Raw genomic sequence first — 15,984 nt, forward strand, 5'->3', positions numbered from 1 at the left:
GCTCCTGCTGGTGCAGACTGTATGTGCGCGCAGGAAGCCGCCACCATTTTTGTGATCACAGCGGCTGAATGTGATGTCATACAGCCGCTGTGACCACGCCCCCTGTGTCTCCTCCGTTGCAGACCCCATTTTGAAGCCTTGCCCCCGCACCGCTCCATCCCTGACTTAGAAATGGAGTGTTGCTGACCCACCTCTCCCCCCCTTCCCCGCCCCGATTGACAGGCAGAGGCGATCACATTCTATGCGGGGTGCCGCAGAAAATGCAGGCACATGCGTATGCTCTTAGCAATTTTTGCAGTTGGATCGCTTATTGTGATTGCAATCCAACCTGAATCAGGCCCTATTACCTATCACAATGCGCTGCGGGCAGTACAAAATTGGGTTAATATAGGAGAAAAACCCCCAGACCTGTGCTCCTTAACTGTACCTGGTGGCTAGTGGAGCGGCTGCCCAGTAATCAGTGTCCACCGCAGTGCGCACACGGCCCACCCCCTACGGCCTCGCTCCCCTTCATCAGCGGCCTCGTGATCCGGAAGGGTGGTGTGTGTGTGACTGACCTTAGGATGAAACCGGAGCCTCCACTGCAGTGACCCAGCAACCAGGGCACGGGAGTATACAGCGCCGCTCGGAGTGATGAAGCTGCAGTAAAGATGTCTATTAGACCTAGCCTGCTGCAGCCCTTGTAGATTCTCATAAAACAAGTTCTTCTTTTCTTGTCAAAATTAATAGCTAAGAATAGGCTGCCTGAGGCAGGCCCCTGTTAATTGGCCTGCTACTGAAGGCACCAACTACAAACTGAGCTCCCTGTTCATGGAAGCGGGGTTATAGAGGAGAATGCACTGAGCTTCTTGGGAACAGTCAAAAGCTTTGAGCCGGTTGGTGCCTCAGATCAAGATCCTACTCTACACCCCAATGTGAATCCTTGTGGAGTCCAGTGTACCCCACAGAAGAAATTAATGTGTCACACCCATTGGCAGCAACCTTAGAATAGCTGCTGACGGGCACAATTGAGAAAGGAAGGGGGGGGGACATTTGAATCCAGCACATAGATGCAATTCAAATATGTAATTTGTACCTTCCTATTTTAAAATATAATGGATGAACCTCACCCTGTGAGAACAATCTTCATGATCAAGAGATCTAATATGTAAAATAAGTATGAGTTGGGATAGGGCTGGGGAGGGTGGCAGCTCGGGCAGCCCCTCCCCCGTCAAGTTAAGGAGATTCAAATGAGGAAGCACAAGGGAACTCTCGTCTGGGGACAACAACTGCAGGGAGACCACATCTTTTCAGATGAACATGGGAGGGCGGAAGGCTGCCTAATACTGAAGCACCATCAAATATCAAACCATATCCAACAACTAGTACAAGCATTCCTGGGGGAAGGTCTGCAGCAGACGGATTTGCATACGGTGATGTCATCCAAGCAGTGGGCCAAAGTTGGCTGGAACCCTCATCTGCATATAAAAAGAGAAAAGGGGCATGCAGGGCATGGCGGCCTTTTGCAGTGCTTGGATGACCCCTAGTTTGCATTAAACACCCCCACCCTCCTTTGGTGTGGGGCTCATGTTGGCCATGCCCCATCCCCTGAAGCATTCATGCTGATTTCTTGCAGCAGCTGGGCACTGTAACAGCTCCAGAGCTGTTCTGTAAGGCAAGTAAAAGGGTGTGGGCCCTGCAGCACCACCTGTAGTTCGCATTGTGCGTTGGATGGCACAAAGTAAGCAGACGGGAGGAGAAGTCAGGATAGTACACAAGGGCATCCTTTTCTCTTAGTCCGTAGAGGATGCTGGGGTCACATTAAGAACCATGGGGTATAGACGGGATCCGCAAGAGACATGGGCACTTTAAGACTTTCAAAGGGTGTGAACTGGCTCCTCCCTCTATGCCCCTCCTCCAGACTCCAGTTATAGGAACTGTGCCCAGGGAGACGGACATTTCGAGGAAAGGATTTATTGTTAAACTAAGGTGAGCATCTTACCAGCTCACACCTTAAGCATGCCGCAGAACGTGGCATTCAACAGAACACAAGCCAACGGCATGAACAATTGCAGCAAAAAGCTGACCAGAACCGTAACACAACATGTGTATAACCACAAGTAATAACTGCAGACACAGTATGGACTGGGACGGGTGCCCAGCATCCTCTACGTACTAAGAGAAAAGGATTTACTGGTAGGTATTAAAATCCTATTTTCTCATACGACCTAGAGGATGCTGGGGTCACATTAAGAACCATGGGGTTATACCAAAGCTCTTGAACGGGTGGGAGAGTGCGTACGACTCTGCAGCACCGAATGACCTAACTTGAGGTTATCATCAGCCAAGGTATCAAACTTGTAAAACTTAGCAAAAGTGTTTACTAAATAGCTGCTCGGCAAAGTTGCAATGCCGAGACTCCCCGACCAGCTGCCCAGGATGAACCCACCTTTCTAGTAGAATGGGTCTTCACCTAATTCAGTAACGGCAATCCTGCCGTGGAATGAGCATGCTGAATCTTACCACAGATCCAGCGCATAATGGTCTGCATGGAAGCAGGACACCCAATCATGTTGGGAGCATACAGGACAAACAGAGCCTCTGTTTTCCTAATCTGAACCGTTCTGGTGACTTAAATTTTCAAAGTTCTGACCACAGCCAGAGACTTTGACTCAACGAAGGTGTCAGTGGCCAAAGGCACCATGTGGAAAGATGAACCACCTTCGGCAGAAATTGTTGACGTGTCCTCAATTCTGCTCTATCTTCATGAAAGATCAAATAAAGGCTCTTGTGATACTGCATGGTTTGTACTGTTTTCCATGTGCTCCCAGATCTTTCAAGCAAGTAGCATGGTCAAGAAAGTTCTGTTTGAAAAGAAACAAACATTTACTGTCATTGTTATGCAAATAAACTTACATTAAAGCTAACAAGAAAGCACACTCGTTCTGTCTTTAAACTGATAAAAGAAACCCCAATAATATGGGGCATGCAAAAATTGAGATAAAACTCAGTTTTGCTCCTCTCCACGGAAATCTTTAATAAAAGGCGAAATATTTGTTAGTTCTGAAGAGAAACCAGAGCATGACCAAGATTCCACCTGTCGCCTGAGTGCCATGCCAGCAGTTCTCATTCAGCTCAAAGTGAGCACCCAATTTGAATGAAAGAAAGCAGATTTCTCACCAGGCTTCCCCTTGCTATAAACATGGTTTGTACTCTTTTCCATGTGCTCCCAGATCTTTCAAACAATTAGTGTGGTCAAGAAAGTTCTGTTTGAAAAGAAACAAACATTTACTGTCATTTCTATGCAAATGAGCTTACATTAAAGCACACTCGTTCTATCTTTAAACCAATAAAATAAAACCCCAATAAGATGGGGCATGCAAAAATTGAGATAAAACTCAGTTTTGCTCCTCTCCACGGAAATCTTTAGTAAAAGGCGAAAGATTTGTTCGTTCTGAAGAGAAACCACAGCATGACCAAGATTCTACCTGTCGCCTGAGTGCCATGCCAGCAGTTCTCATTCAGCTCAAAGTGAGCACCCAATTTGAAAGAAAGAAAGAAAGCAGATTTCTCACCAGGCTTCCCCTTGCTATAAACATGGTTTGTACTCTTTTCCATGTGCTCCCAGATCTTTCAAGCAATTAGTATAGTCAAGAAAGTTCTGTTTGAAAAGAAACAAACATTTACTGTCATTTCTACGCAAATGAGCTTACATTAAAGCACACTCGTTCTATCTTTAAACTGATAAAAGAAACCCCAATAAGACGGGGCATGCAAAAATTGAGATAAAACTCAGTTTTGCTCCTCTCCACGGAAATCTTTAGTAAAAGGCGAAAGATTTGTTCGTTCTGAAGAGAAACCAGAGCATGACCAAGATTCCACCTGTCGCCTGAGTGCCATGCCAGCAGTCCTCATTCAGCTCAAAGTGAGCACCCAATTTGAAAGAAAGAAAGCAGATTTCTCACCAGGCTTCCCCTTGCTATAAGCATGGTTTGTACTCTTTTCCATGTGCTCCCAGATCTTTCAAGCAATTAGTATGGTCAAGAAAGTTCTGCTTGAAAAGAAACAGACATTTATTGTCATTGTTATGCAAATAAACTTACATTAAAGCTAACAAGAAAGCACACTCGTTCTGTCTTTAATCCGATAAAAGAAACCCCAATAATATGGGGCATGCAAAAATTGAGATAAAACTCAGTTTTGCTCCTCTCCACGGAAATCTTTAGTAAAAGGCGAAAGATTTGTTCGTTCTGAAGAGAAACCAGAGCATGACCAAGATTCCACCTGTCGCCTGAGTGCCGTGCCAGCAGTCCTCATTCAGATCAAAGTGAGCGCCCAATTTGAAAGAAAGCAGATTTCTCACCTGTCTTCTCCTTGCTATAAGCATGGTTTGTACTGTATTCCATGTGCTCCCAGATCTTTCAAGCAAGTAGCATGGTCAAGAAAGTTCTGTTTGAAAAGAAACAAACATTTACTGTCATTTCTATGCAAATGAGCTTACATTAAAGCACACTCATTCTATCTTTAAACCGATAAAAGAAACCCCAAAAAGATGGGGCATGCAAAAATTTAGATAAAACTCGGTTTTGCTCCTCTCCACGGAAATCTTTAATAAAAGGCGAAAGATTTGTTCGTTCTGAAGAGAAACCAGAGCATGACCAAGATTTTTATCTGAAAATATGTGTTCTCCCTGCAGTTGTTGTCCCCAGATGAGAGTTCCCTTGTGCTGCCTCAGTTGAATCTCCTTTACTTGACAGGGGGATGCTCGAGCAGCGACCCTCCCCAGCTCTAGCCCAACTCCTACTTACCTGCCAGGTGAGATACTATGATCATGAAGGTGCTTCTCCCAGGGCAAGGCTCACCCATTGCACTCTGGGTGTGCTGCTTCTGCGATTTCCCCAAATGTGGGAAACTTGACTGCATAATTTGTGTTTCCCCTGGTCGGCTCTCGTATAATTCAGATCTCTTTGTCTCAGGTCTCTCTCCAGCCTAGTTTGCTGTCTGTTTCTACTTCTCTTTTCTTGAGCCGCTCCCTTCTATGCCCTTGCGCACTATCCTGACTTCTCCCGTCTGCTTACTTCGTGCCTTCCAACGCACAATGCAAACTACAGGTAGTGCTGCAGGACCCACACCCTTTTACTTGCCTTACAGAGCGTCTCTGGAGCAGTTACAGTGCCCAGCTGCTGCAAGAAATCAGCTTGAATGCTTCAGGGGCTGGGGAATAGCCAACATGAGCCCCACACCGAAGGAGGGTGGAGGTGTGTAATGCGAACTAGGGGTCATCCAAGCGCCGCAAAAGGCCGCCATGCCCTGCACGCCCCTTGTCTCTTTTCATATGCAGACGAGGGTTGAAGCCAACTTTGACCCACTGTTTGGATGACATCACCATATGCAAATCCATCTGCTGCAGGCCTTCCCCCAGGAATGCTTGCACTAGTTGTTGCATTTGGTTTGTTGTTTGGGGGTGCTTCAGTATTAGGCAGCCTTCTGCCCTCCCATGTTCATCTGAAAATATGTGTTCTCCCTGCAGTTGTTGTCCCCAGATGAGAGTTCCCTTGTGCTGCCTCAGTTGAATCTCCTTTACTTGACAGAGATGTGCCTGAGCAGCGGCCCTCCCCAGCCCTATCCCAAATCATACTTATTTTGCATAGGCGATACCATGGTCATGAAGATTGTTCTCCCAGGGTGAGGTTCATTCATTGCATTCTGGGTATGCTGACCCCTGTGATTTCCCCAAATGTGGGAAACTCGACTGCATTATTTGTGGTAGTGGGGGACTGTGTTTGTGCTTTCCTCTGGTCAGCTCTGGTAAAAATCAGATTTCTTTATTTCAGATCTTCCTCTAGCCTTGTTCTTCTTTCGAGAGTTCCCTTGTGCTGCCTCAGTTGGATCTCTTTCACTTGACAGGGGGGTGCCCGAGCAGCGACCCTCCCCAGCTCTAGCCCAACTCCTACTTACCTGCCAGGTGAGATACTATGATCATGAAGGTGCTTCTCCCAGGGCAAGGCTCACCCATTGCACTCTGGTTGTGCTGCCCCTGTGATTTCCCCAAATGTGGGAAACTTGACTGCATAATTTGTGTTTCCCTTGGTCGGCTCTCGTATAATTCAGATCTCTTTGTCTCAGGTCTCTCTCCAGCCTAGTTTGCTGTCTGTTTCCACTTCTCTTTTCTTCAGCCGCTCCCTTCTATGCCCTTGCGCACTATCCTGACTTCTCCCGTCTGCTTACTTTGTGCCTTCCAACGCACAATGCAAACTACAGGTAGTGCTGCAGGGCCCACACCCTTTTACTTGCCTTACAGAGCAGCTCTGGAGCAGTTACAGTGCCCAGCTGCTGCAAGAAATCAGCTTGAATGCTTCAGGGGCTGGGGCATAGCCAACATGAGCCCCACACCGAAGGAGGGTGGAGGTGTGTAATGCGAACTAGGGGTCATCCAAGAGCCGCAAAAGGCCGCCATGCCCTGCACGCCCCTTTTCTCTTTTCATATGCAGACGAGGGTTGAAGCCAACTTTGACCCACTGCTTGGATGGCATCACCATATGCAAATCCATCTGCTGCAGGCCTTCCCCCAGGAATGCTTGCACTAGTTGTTGCATTTGGTTTGTTGTTTGGGGGTGCTTCAGTATTAGGCAGCCTTCTGCCCTCCCATGTTCATCTGAAAATATGTGTTCTCCCTGCAGTTGTTGTCCCCAGATGAGAGTTCCCTTGTGCTGCCTCAGTTGAATCTCCTTTACTTGACAGAGATGTGCCTGAGCAGCGGCCCTCCCCAGCCCTATCCCAAATCATACTTATTTTGCATAGGAGAGACCATGGTCTTGAAGATTGTTCTCCCAGGGTGAGGTTCATTCATTGCATTCTGGGTATGCTGACCCCTGTGATTTCCCCAAATGTGGGAAACTCAACTGCATTATTTGTGGTAGTGGGGGACTGTGTTTGTGCTTTCCTCTGGTCAGCTCTGGTAAAAGTCAGATTTCTTTGTTTCAGTTCTTCCTCTAGCCTTGTTCTTCTTTTGAGAGTTCCCTTGTGCTGCCTCAGTTGGATCTCCTTCACTTGACAGGGGGGTGCCCGAGCAGCGACCCTCCCCAGCTCTAGCCCAACTTCTACTTACCTGCCAGGTGAGATACTATAATCATGAAGGTGCTTCTCCCAGGGCAAGGCTCACCCATTGCACTCTGGATGTGCTGCCCCTGCGATTTCCCCAAATGTGGGAAACTTGACTGCATAATTTGTGTTTCCCCTGGTCGGCTCTCGTATAATTCAGATCTCTTTGTCTCAGGTCTCTCTCCAGCCTAGTTTGCTGTCTGTTTCCACTTCTCTTTTCTTAAGCCGCTCCATTCTATGGCCTTGCGCACTATCCTTACTTCTCCCGTCTGCTTACTTTGTGCCTTCCAATGCACAATGCAAACTACAGGTAGTGCTGCAGGGCCCACACCCTTTTACTTGCCGTACAGAGCAGCTCTGGAGCTGTTACAGTGCCCAGCTACTGCAAGAAATCAGCTTGAATGCTTCAGGGGCTGGGGCATAGCCAACATGAGCCCCACACCAAAGGAGGGTGGAGGTGTTTAATGCGAACTAGGGGTCATCCAAGCGCCGCAAAAGGCCGCCATGCCCTGCACGACACTTTTCTCTTTTCATATGCAGACGAGGGTTGAAGCCAACTTTGACCCACTGCTTGGATGACATCACCATATGCAAATCCATCTGCTGCAGGCCTTCCCCCAGGAATGCTTGCACTAGTTGTTGCATTTGGTTTGTTGTTTGGGGGTGCTTCAGTATTAGGCAGCCTTCTGCCCTCCCATGTTCATCTGAAAATATGTGTTCTCCCTGCAGTTGTTGTCCCCAGATGAGAGTTCCCTTATGCTGCCTCAGTTGAATCTCCTTTACTTGACAGAGATGTGCCTGAGCAGCGGCCCTCCCCAGCCCTATCCCAAATCATACTTATTTTGCATAGGAGATACCATGGTCATGAAGATTATTCTCCCAGTGTGAGGTTCATTCATTGCATTCTGGGTATGCTGACCCCTGTGATTTCCCCAAATGTGTGAAACTCGACAGCATTATTTGTGGTAGTGGGGGACTGTGTTTGTGTTTTCCTCTGGTCAGCTCAGGTAAAAGTCAGATTTCTTTGTCTCAGATCTTCCTCTAGCCTTGTTCTTCTTTCGAGAATTCCCTTGTGCTGCCTCAGTTGGATCTCCTTCACTTGACAGGGGGGTACCCGAGCAGCGACCCTCCCCAGCTCTAGCCCAACTCCTACTTACCTGCCAGGTGAGATACTATGATCACGTAGGTGCTTCTCCCAGGGCAAGGCTCACCCATTGCACTCTGGGTGTGCTGCTCCTGCGATTTCCCCAAATGTGGGAAACTTGACTGCATAATTTGTGTTTCCCCTGGTCGGCTCTCGTATAATTCAGATCTCTTTGTCTCAGGTCTCTCTCCAGCCTAGTTTGCTGTCTGTTTCCACTTCTCTATTCTTAAGTGCCTTCCAATGCACAATGCAAACTACAGGTAGTGCTGCAGGGCCCACACCCTTTTACTTGCCGTACAGAGCAGCTCTGGAGCTGTTACAGTGCCCAGCTGCTGCAAGAAATCAGCTTGAATGCTTCAGGGGCTGGGGCATAGCCAACATGAGCCCCACACCGAAGGAGGGTGGGGGTGTTTAATGCGAACTAAGGGTCATCCAAGCGCCGCAAAAGGCCGCCATGCCCTGCATACCCCTTTTCTCTTTTCATATGCAGATGAGGGTTCCAGCCAACTTTGGCCCACTGCTTGGATGACATCACCGTATGCAAATCCGTCTTCTGCAGAACTTCCCCCAGGAATGCTTGTACTAGTTGTTGCATTTGGTTTGTTGTTTGGGGGTGCTTCAGTATTAGGCAGCCTTCTGCCCTCCCATGTTCATCTGAAAATATGTGTTCTCCCTGCAGTTGTTGTCCCCAGATGGGAGTTCCCTTGTGCTGCCTCAGTTGAATCTCCTTTACTTGACAGAGATGTGCCTGAGCAGCGGCCCTCCCCAGCCCTATCCCAAATCATACTTATTTTGCATAGGAGATACCATGGTCATGAAGATTATTCTCCGAGGGTGAGGTTCATTCATTGCATTTTGGGTATGCTGACCCCTGTGATTTCCCCAAATGTGGGAAACTCGACTGCATTATTTGTGGTAGTGGGGGACTGTGTTTGTGCTTTCCTCTGGTCAGCTCTGGTAAAAGTCAGATTTCTTTGTCTCAGATTTTCCTCTAGCCTTGTTCTTCTTTCGAGAGTTCCCTTGTGCTGCCTCAGTTGGATCTCCTTCACTTGACAGGGGGGTACCCGAGCAGCAACCCTCCCCAGCTCTAGCCCAACTCCTACTTACCTGCCAGGTGAGATACTATGATCATGAAGGTGCTTCTCCCAGGGCAAGGCTCACCCATTGCACTCTGGGTGTGCTGCTCCTGCGATTTCCCCAAATGTGGGACACTTGACTGCATAATTTGTGTTTCCCCTGGTCGGCTCTCGTATAATTTAGATCTCTTTGTCTCAGGTCTCTCTCCAGCCTAGTTTGCTGCCTGTTTCCACTTCTCTTTTCTTGAGCCGCTCCCTTCTATGCCCTTGCGCACTATCCTGACTTCTCCCGTCTGCTTACTTTGTGCCTTCCAACGCACAATGCGAACTACAGGTAGTGCTGCAGGGCCCACACCCTTTTACTTGCCTTACAGAGCAGCTCTGGAGCTGTTACAGTGCCCAGCTGCTGCAAGAAATCAGCTTGAATACTTCAGGGGCTGGGGCATAGCCAACATGAGCCCCACACCGAAGGAGAATGGAGGTGTTTAATGCGAACTAGGGGTCATCCAAGCGCCGCAAAAGACCGCCATTCCCTGCATAACCCTTATTCTCTTTTCATATGCAGATGAGGGTTCCAGCCAACTTTGGCCCACTGCTTGGATGACATCACTGTATGCAAATCCGTCTTCTGCAGACCTTCTCCCAGGAATGCTTTTACTAGTTGTTGCATTTGGTTTGTTGTTTGGGGGTGCTTCAGTATTAGGCAGCCTTCTGCCCTCCCATGTTCATCTGAAAATATGTGTTCTCCCTGCAGTTGTTGTCCCCAGATGAGAGTTCCCTTGTGCTGCCTCAGTTGAATCTCCTTTACTTGACAGAGATGTGCCTGAGCAGCGGCACTCCCCAGCCCTATCCCAAATCATACTTATTTTTCATAGGAGATACCATTATCATGAAGATTGTTCTCCCAGGGTGAGGTTCATTCATTGCATTCTGGGTATGCTGACCCCTGTGATTTCCCCAAATGTGGGAAACTCGACTGCATTATTTGTTGTAGTGGGGGACTGTGTTTGTGCTTTCCTCTGGTCAGCTCTGGTAAAAGTCAGATTTCTATGTCTCAGATATTCATCTAGCCTTGTTCTTTTATCGAGAGTTTCCTTGTGCTGCCTCAGTTGGATCTCCTTCACTTGACAGGGGGGTACCCGAGCAGCGACCCTCCCCAGCTCTAGCCCAACTCCTACTTACCTGCCAGGTGAGATACTATGATCATGAAGGTGCTTCTCCCAGGGCAAGGCTCACCCAATGCACTCTGGGTGTGCTGCTCCTACGATTTCCCCAAATGTGGGACACTTGATTACATAATTTGTGTTTCCTCTGGTCGGCTCTCGTATAATTCAGATCTCTTTGTCTCAGGTCTCTCTCCAGCCTAGTTTGCTGTCTGTTTCCACTTCTCTTTTCTTGAGCCGCTCCCTTCTATGCCCTTGTGCACTATCCTGACTTCCCCGTCTGCTTACTTTGTGCCTTCCAACGCACAATGCAAACTACAGGTAGTGCTGCAGGGCCCACACCCTTTTACTTGCTTTACAGAGCAGCTCTGGAGCTGTTACAGTGCCCAGCTGCTGCAAGAAATCAGCTTGAATGCTTCAGGGGCTGGGGCATAGCCAACATGAGCCCCACACCGAAGGAGGGTGGAGGTGTTTAATGCGAACTAGGGGTCATCCAAGCGCCGCAAAAGGCCGCCATGCCCTGCACACCCCTTTTTTATTTTCATATGCAGACGAGGGTTGAAGCCAACTTTGACCCACTGCTTGGATGACATCACCATTTGCAAATCCGTCTGCTGCAGGCCTTCCCCCAGGAATGCTTGCACTAGTTGTTGCATTTGGTTTGTTGTTTGGGGGTGCTTCAGTATTAGGCAGCCTTCTGCCCTCCCATGTTCATCTGAAAATATGTGTTCTCCCTGCAGTTGTTGTCCCCAGATGAGAGTTCCCTTGTGCTGCCTCAGTTGAATCTCCTTTACTTGACAGAGATGTGCCTGAGCAGCGGCCCTCCCCAGCCCTATCCCAAATCATACTTATTTTGCATAGGAGATACCATGGTCATGAAGATTGTTCTCCCAGGGTGAGGTTCATTCATTGCACTCTGGGTATGCTGACCCCTGTGATTTCCCCAAATGTGGGAAACTCGACTGCATTATTTGTGGTAGTGGGGGACTGTGTTTGTGCTTTCCTCTTGTCAGCTCTGGTAAAAGTCAGATTTCTTTGTCTCAGATCTTCCTCTAGCCTTGTTCTTCTTTCGAGAGTTCCCTTGTGCTGCCTCAGTTGGATCTCCTTCACTTGACAGGGGGTGCCCGAGCAGCAATCCTCCACAGCTCTAGCCCAACTCCTACTTACCTGCCAGGTGAGATACTATGATCTTCACTGTTAGGGCAATCAGGATGTGGAATTCCCTGCCAGGGAAGGTGGTAATGGCGGACTCTGTAATTGGATTTAAAAAAGGAATGGATACATTTCTGAATGAAAAAGCTATCCAAGGTTATAATACTTAAAATATCAACATGGTTAATCCGGGGGTAACATGAGTTATAGTAGCTAACTAGTCATAAAACATTATTCAGCAAGTATGTAGAATCATCACAACTTAAAACAGGTTGAACACGATGGGCAATTTGCCTCTATTCAACCTCAAAAACTATGTTACCATATGTTACTATATTACTATGTTACTGTAGTATACAGAACACCACAATGTAATGAGCAGTGATAGTGAGCACTGATGAGGATACTAGAACTGACACTGAGCAGCAAGATGCAGCACTGGACTATTAGTAATGTACTGTAGTATGCTGAGCACCACAATGCAGCACAAGACAATGAGCAGTGATACTGAGCACTGATGAGGATACTACTGAGAACTGACACTGAGCAGGAGAGACACACTACTAGTATTACTGAGCAGCAATAAGTAACCACTGATACTGAGCACTGATATTGAGATTTCCACTGAGAGAACATAGCCACGTCCTCTCCGCTCTCTCTTCAATGCACGAGTAAAAATGGCGGCAACGCGCAGCTCTTTATATGGAATCCGAATCTCGCGAGAATCCGACAGCGGGATGATGACATTTTCCCTTGTTCAGGTTTTCCGAGTCAGGCGGGAACAACCGAGCCTGCCTCGGACCAGTGTAAACCACGTGGAGTTCGTCGGGAATTCGGTTCTCGGAGAACCGAACCCGCTCCTCTATATATACTATATTACTATGTTACTGTAGTATACAGAACACCACAATGCAATGAGCAGTGATAGTGAGCACTGATGAGGATACTAGAACTGACACTGAGCAGCAAGATGCAGCACTGGACTATTAGTAATGTACTGTAGTATGCTGAGCACCACAATGCAGCACAAGACAATGAGCAGTGATACTGAGCACTGATGAGGATACTACTGAGAACTGACACTGAGCAGGAGAGACACACTACTAGTATTACTGAGCAGCAATAAGTAACCACTGATACTGAGCACTGATATTGAGATTTCCACTGAGAGAACATAGCCACGTCCTCTCCGCTCTCTCTTCAATGCACGAGTAAAAATGGCAGCAACGCGCAGCTCTTTATATGGAATCCGAATCTCACGAGAATCTGACAGCGGGATGATGACATTTTCCCTTGTTCAGGTTTTCCGAGTCAGGCGGGAACAACCGAGCCTGCCTCGGACCAGTGTAAACCACGTGGAGTTCGTGGGGAATTCGGTTCTCGGAGAACCGAACCCGCTCCTCTCTACCTTATACCCATCAATTTTTTTTTATTTTCAATCTAAGCCCCTGCAGTTTTCTGTAAGCATCTGCTTCGCTATGATGATCAACAAGTCACAAGGGCAAACACTCAGGGCTTGAGGCGTAGATCTTAGGACCAGCTGCTACAAGCATGGCAGAGGTGTCACTATCACTGGTGACACCCAGAGAGGTGGCGAGGGAGATTGTAATGCAGTGCGCGCAGATAAACAGCGCAATGGTAAAAAGGAGGCATGGTTTCATAGGTAGGGGCGTGGCCTGGTGGCCTGAATCTACATTTTGTTGCTCCGGGTGTCCCGGGGGTTGGGGGCTGCACCCGGGGACTAGTGTGTGAGCGGTGCTGGCTCCTGCACAGTGACAGGGCATGGCCACCCAGCATGACGCCTCCCTTCTTGACCATGCTGTAATTGCAGTCGCACTGCAGTTCAGCGTGATCATAAAAAATGGTGTAGGCTCCTGCTGGTGCAGACTGTAGAGAAAAGCTGCTGTGACCACGCCCCCTGTGTCTCCTCCGTTGCAGACCCCATTTTGAAGCCTTGCCCCCGGACTAAGAGAAAAGAATGCCCTTGCGCACTATCCTGACTTCTCCTCCCGTCTGCTTAATTTGTGCCTTCCAACGCACAATGCGAACAACAGGTGGTGCTGCAGGGCCCACACCCTTTTACTTGCCTTACAGAACAGCTCTGGAGCTGTTACAGTGCCCAGCTGCTGCAAGAAATCAGCTTGAATGCATCAGGGGATGGGGCATGGCCAACATGAGCCCCACACCAAAGGAGGGTGGGGGTGTTTAATGCGAACTAGGGGTCATCCAAGCACTGCAAAAGGCCGCCATGCCCTGCATGCCCCTTTTCTCTTTTCATATGCAGATGAGGGTTCCAGTCAACTTTGCTGGGTGGCCAGAAAAGGGGCGTGCAGGGCATGGCGGCCTTTTGCAGCGCTTGGATGACCCCTAGTTTGCATTACACACCTCCTCCCTCCTTCGGTGTGGGGCTCATGTTGGCTATGCCCCAGCCCCTGAAGCATTCAAGCTGATTTCTTGCAGCAGCTGGGCACTGTAACTGCTCCAGAGCTACTCTGTAAGGCAAGTAAAAGGGTGTGGGCCCTGCAGCACTACCTGTAGTTCGCATTGTGCGTTGGAAGGCACGAAGTAAGCAGACGGGAGAAGTCAGGATAGTGCGCAAGGGCATAGAAGGGAGCGGCTCAAGAAAAGAGAAGTGGAAACAGACAGCAAACTAGGCTGGAGAGAGACCTGAGACAAAGAGATCTGAATTATACGAGAGCCGACGAGGGGAAACACAAATTATGCAGTCAAGTTTCCCACATTTGGGGAAATCGCAGGAGCAGCACACCCAGAGTGCAATGGTTGAGCCTTGCCCTGGGAGAAGCACCTTCATGATCATAGTATCTCACCTGGCAGGTAAGTAGGAGTTGAGCTAGAGCTGGGGAGGGTCGCTGCTCGGGTTCCCCCCTGTGAAGTGAAGGAGATCCAACTGAAGCAGCACCAGGGAACTCTCGAAAGAAGAACAAGGCTAGAGGAAGATCTGAGACAAAGAAATCTGACTTTTACCAGAGCTGACCAGAGGAAAGCACAAACACAGTCCCCCACTACCACAAATAATGCAGTCGAGTTTCCCACATTTGGGAAAATCACAGGGGTCAGCATACCCAGAATGCAATGAATGAACCTCACCCTGGGAGAACAATCTTCATGACCATGGTATCTCCTATGCAAAATAAGTATGATTTGGGATAGGGCTGGGGAGGGCCGCTGCTCAGGCACATCTCTGTCAAGTAAAGGAGATTCAACTGAGGCAGCACAAGGGAACTCTCATCTGGGGACAACAACTGCAGGGAGACCACATCTTTTCAGATGAACATGGGAGGGCGGAAGGCTGCCTAATACTGAAGCACCATCAAATATCAAACCATGGCCCTCATTCCGAGTTGATCGCTCGCAAGGCGATTTTAGCAGAGTTACACACGCTAAGCCGCCGCCTACTGGGAGTGAATCTTAGCTTCTTAAAATTGCGACCGATGTATTCGCAATATTGCGATTACAAACTACTTAGCAGTTTCAGAGTAGCTTCAGACTTACTCGGCATCTGCGATCAGTTCAGTGCTTGTCGTTCCTGGTTTGACGTCACAAACACTCCCAGAGTTCGCCCAGACACTCCCCCGTTTCTCCGGCCACTCCTGCTTTTTTTCCGGAAACTGTAGCGTTTTTTCCCACACGCCCATAAAACGGCCTGTTTCCGCCCAGTAACACCCATTTCCTGTCAATCACATTACGATCGCCGGAGCGAAGAAAAAGCCGTGAGTAAAAATACTTTCTTCATTGTAAAATTACTTGGCGCAGTCGCAGTGCGAATATTGCGCATGCGTACTAAGCAGAATTTCACTGCGATGCGATGAAATTTACAGAGCGAACGACTCGGAATGAGGGCCCATATGCAACAACTAGTACAAGCACTCCTGGGGGAAGGTCTGCAGCAGACGGATTTGCATACGGTGATGTTATCCAAGCAGTGGGCCAAAGTTGACTGGAACCCTCATCTGCATATGAAAAGAGAAAAGGGGCATGCAGGGCATGGCGGCCTTTTGCAGTGCTTGGATGACCCCTAGTTCGCATTAAACACCCCCACCCTCCTTTGGTGTGGGGCTCATGTTGGCCATGCCCCATCCCCTGATGCATTCAAGCTGATTTCTTGCAGCAGCTGGGCACTGTAACAGCTCCAGAGCTGTTCTGTAAGGCAAGTAAAAGGGTATGGGCCCTGCAGCACCACCTGTTGTTCGCATTGTGCGTTGGAAGGCACAAATTAAGCAGACGGGAGGAGAAGTCAGGATAGTGCGCAAGGGCATTCTTTTCTCTTAGTCCGGGGGCAAGGCTTCAAAATGGGGTCTGCAACGGAGGAGACACAGGGGGCGTGGTCACAGCAGCTTTTCTCTACAGT

At 48.6% G+C, this 15,984-nt stretch overlaps 17 non-coding genes and 2 pseudogenes across 17 annotated transcripts; 12 read left to right on the forward strand and 7 right to left on the reverse strand.

Annotated features, from left to right (window-relative positions):
* Positions 1-2,946: 2,946 nt before the first annotated feature.
* On the reverse strand, positions 2,947-3,062 carry LOC134982427 (U5 spliceosomal RNA). The gene has a single exon (XR_010191124.1). It is a non-coding gene; the product is annotated as a U5 spliceosomal RNA (small nuclear RNA).
* Positions 3,063-3,337: 275 nt separating this feature from the next.
* LOC134982390 (U5 spliceosomal RNA) lies at positions 3,338-3,453 on the reverse strand. The gene has a single exon (XR_010191089.1). It is a non-coding gene; the product is annotated as a U5 spliceosomal RNA (small nuclear RNA).
* Positions 3,454-3,731: 278 nt separating this feature from the next.
* LOC134982368 (U5 spliceosomal RNA) lies at positions 3,732-3,847 on the reverse strand. The gene has a single exon (XR_010191069.1). It is a non-coding gene; the product is annotated as a U5 spliceosomal RNA (small nuclear RNA).
* Positions 3,848-4,133: 286 nt separating this feature from the next.
* Positions 4,134-4,249, reverse strand: LOC134982351 (U5 spliceosomal RNA). Its single transcript, XR_010191054.1, has one exon. It is a non-coding gene; the product is annotated as a U5 spliceosomal RNA (small nuclear RNA).
* Positions 4,250-4,519: 270 nt separating this feature from the next.
* On the reverse strand, positions 4,520-4,635 carry LOC134982404 (U5 spliceosomal RNA). The gene has a single exon (XR_010191102.1). It is a non-coding gene; the product is annotated as a U5 spliceosomal RNA (small nuclear RNA).
* Positions 4,636-4,779: 144 nt separating this feature from the next.
* LOC134982908 (U1 spliceosomal RNA) lies at positions 4,780-4,942 on the forward strand. The gene has a single exon (XR_010191538.1). It is a non-coding gene; the product is annotated as a U1 spliceosomal RNA (small nuclear RNA).
* Positions 4,943-5,613: 671 nt separating this feature from the next.
* Positions 5,614-5,777, forward strand: LOC134982579 (U1 spliceosomal RNA). Its single transcript, XR_010191262.1, has one exon. It is a non-coding gene; the product is annotated as a U1 spliceosomal RNA (small nuclear RNA).
* Positions 5,778-5,929: 152 nt separating this feature from the next.
* LOC134982247 (U1 spliceosomal RNA) lies at positions 5,930-6,092 on the forward strand. Its single transcript, XR_010190988.1, has one exon. It is a non-coding gene; the product is annotated as a U1 spliceosomal RNA (small nuclear RNA).
* Positions 6,093-6,763: 671 nt separating this feature from the next.
* On the forward strand, positions 6,764-6,927 carry LOC134982520 (U1 spliceosomal RNA). Its single transcript, XR_010191209.1, has one exon. It is a non-coding gene; the product is annotated as a U1 spliceosomal RNA (small nuclear RNA).
* Positions 6,928-7,079: 152 nt separating this feature from the next.
* LOC134982231 (U1 spliceosomal RNA) lies at positions 7,080-7,242 on the forward strand. Its single transcript, XR_010190976.1, has one exon. It is a non-coding gene; the product is annotated as a U1 spliceosomal RNA (small nuclear RNA).
* Positions 7,243-7,913: 671 nt separating this feature from the next.
* Positions 7,914-8,077, forward strand: LOC134982753 (U1 spliceosomal RNA). Its single transcript, XR_010191421.1, has one exon. It is a non-coding gene; the product is annotated as a U1 spliceosomal RNA (small nuclear RNA).
* Positions 8,078-8,229: 152 nt separating this feature from the next.
* On the forward strand, positions 8,230-8,392 carry LOC134982936 (U1 spliceosomal RNA). The gene has a single exon (XR_010191562.1). It is a non-coding gene; the product is annotated as a U1 spliceosomal RNA (small nuclear RNA).
* A 615-nt stretch (positions 8,393-9,007) lies between these two features.
* Positions 9,008-9,171, forward strand: LOC134982601 (U1 spliceosomal RNA). Its single transcript, XR_010191282.1, has one exon. It is a non-coding gene; the product is annotated as a U1 spliceosomal RNA (small nuclear RNA).
* Positions 9,172-9,323: 152 nt separating this feature from the next.
* Positions 9,324-9,465, forward strand: LOC134982951 (U1 spliceosomal RNA; annotated as a pseudogene).
* Positions 9,466-10,158: 693 nt separating this feature from the next.
* On the forward strand, positions 10,159-10,322 carry LOC134982689 (U1 spliceosomal RNA). The gene has a single exon (XR_010191363.1). It is a non-coding gene; the product is annotated as a U1 spliceosomal RNA (small nuclear RNA).
* Positions 10,323-10,474: 152 nt separating this feature from the next.
* On the forward strand, positions 10,475-10,637 carry LOC134982291 (U1 spliceosomal RNA). The gene has a single exon (XR_010191020.1). It is a non-coding gene; the product is annotated as a U1 spliceosomal RNA (small nuclear RNA).
* Positions 10,638-11,307: 670 nt separating this feature from the next.
* Positions 11,308-11,471, forward strand: LOC134982208 (U1 spliceosomal RNA). The gene has a single exon (XR_010190972.1). It is a non-coding gene; the product is annotated as a U1 spliceosomal RNA (small nuclear RNA).
* Positions 11,472-14,322: 2,851 nt separating this feature from the next.
* Positions 14,323-14,458, reverse strand: LOC134982990 (U1 spliceosomal RNA; annotated as a pseudogene).
* Positions 14,459-14,610: 152 nt separating this feature from the next.
* Positions 14,611-14,774, reverse strand: LOC134982723 (U1 spliceosomal RNA). The gene has a single exon (XR_010191394.1). It is a non-coding gene; the product is annotated as a U1 spliceosomal RNA (small nuclear RNA).
* Positions 14,775-15,984: the final 1,210 nt, after the last annotated feature.

Source organism: Pseudophryne corroboree (assembly GCF_028390025.1).
Source record: "Pseudophryne corroboree isolate aPseCor3 chromosome 12 unlocalized genomic scaffold, aPseCor3.hap2 SUPER_12_unloc_1, whole genome shotgun sequence".
In the NCBI taxonomy this organism is placed as follows: Eukaryota; Metazoa; Chordata; class Amphibia; order Anura; family Myobatrachidae; genus Pseudophryne; species Pseudophryne corroboree.